We start from the raw sequence: 1,742 nt of genomic DNA on the forward strand, positions 1-1,742 counted from the left end.
GTGGTGTAAAAGGGAAGTTCTCAGTGAACATTTATAGTGGGACGAGAGAAACCAACCTGAAAATGGTATTCAAGGTAAATAGGTTTATGATGTGGAAGAAGGAAGAGAAACTTATTGTTTGAAGGGGCGCAGAGGGGAGGGGATGTGGCGACAATATTTGTTAAAACGTATATAAACCCAACAAATGAAATGTAATATACTGCAGCTTGTCAGTCCTTGGATGTACTAGCTGCATGAGTTTCCCTTTTTTCAGCTTTTTTTCTACTTGATTTTAGTGTGTGACCCTGCCAATAGCACATTTCCCATTCTAGGGTGACAATGCTCATTCTCTACACTGTATCTGTGGAGGAGGAACATTGTCACCCAAGACTGCTCTCCTGATTTATACTACAAACGCCTCCCCCTACCTCATCTCCACTACATACAGGGCTATGGCTTTGTAGTTCACAGATAGCTGGGGTTTACAATATACTTTAAAGCCCATACTGTCTGTTGCAGTCTGTTGCAGCACGTTGCAGCCCCCTTCCCTAAATCCTTGCCAGTCCTCTCCCATCCATTCCCAATTATAACAACTGAACTCTCAAACACCTTTCTTTATCCTCCATTGGGAGATGTAGAAGTTATTAGACATTTAGAAATGATATGCTGCTGCCTACTGGTTTGGACAGAGCCAAACAAAAAAAAAGTTGAAGGCTCGCCCCATATAACTCCACCCCATAACCATCATGCTTCAGTTTGCTGGTGCCCTAGGAGGCTGGATGTCTTTTCCTCAGCTCTGCTGTTAAAGTTTTAGTTCACCTTTTCAGAAAAAAATAACTAATTCCCTACTCCTTCCCCTTAACTGCACATATGGTCACATGACTGCTCTGACCAATTTGAATCGCTCGAATCTGTCCCGAAAGCCCTCGAGAAAAAAGGGGAAGAAGAGCAGGGATTTCAAACCTTTGGACCACTGCACTAGCCGCGAGGGCGCTGACAGCTGATCACCCTCAGAGGTGGGGGCAGCAGGGAACAGGGCATCTATTTGGATTGCCAACAGTTTTAAAAGCTGTGCCTTAACACCACTGGACTGGACAATTGTGGAGCGAGCTTGGATTGTGACCTTCAGCACTGGGCTCTGCTTGTGGTGCTTTCCAGATCTTTATGTACTGTACTGTATCAACTAGCCACAGAATGCTTTTCAGGTCCAGGGTAGAGAACTCCCAGCTCAATCCAAACTTCCTTTGCTTGTTTAGGTGTTCACCTGAATGCTGGACTTTTAGCCGATTCAGCATGAGCCAAACATCATAGATAGTAGTTGTGACGGTGTTCACCGTCACTGGAATTTAAGGACAGATGGGCGATGGTTTGGATCGCTTCATATTTGTCAGCAAGGTCTCCATGTAGAAATATTGAGATTTGTTCCCATTTGCCATGAGGTCTCTGACCAGGAAGTACAACTCCTAATATGGTCATTCCAGGAAGTTCAATGAGGAGACTGACTGTCTAACAATTTTGCTTTTGTCTGTGGTGGCTTTCCATTCACCTATTGTCGGGTGTGCTAATGAACTCACCTGTTGTCTGCTAAGGGATGTATTGACACGCAGAGTAATGTGTATTGGGGGCTCGTTATGGAACCATTGTTCTGTGTCTGGCTATTGTGTACATTGATTGTCCCCTGGGGGCTTCTGTCTCATTACACATAACAGTCCTTCTACTCAAGCTATCTGACCAATCCCTGCTGACTCATTTTCAAGTCCTCA

Source organism: Pelophylax lessonae, assembly GCF_965119305.1.
Source record: "Pelophylax lessonae genome assembly, chromosome: 7".
Taxonomy (NCBI): domain Eukaryota; kingdom Metazoa; phylum Chordata; class Amphibia; order Anura; family Ranidae; genus Pelophylax; species Pelophylax lessonae.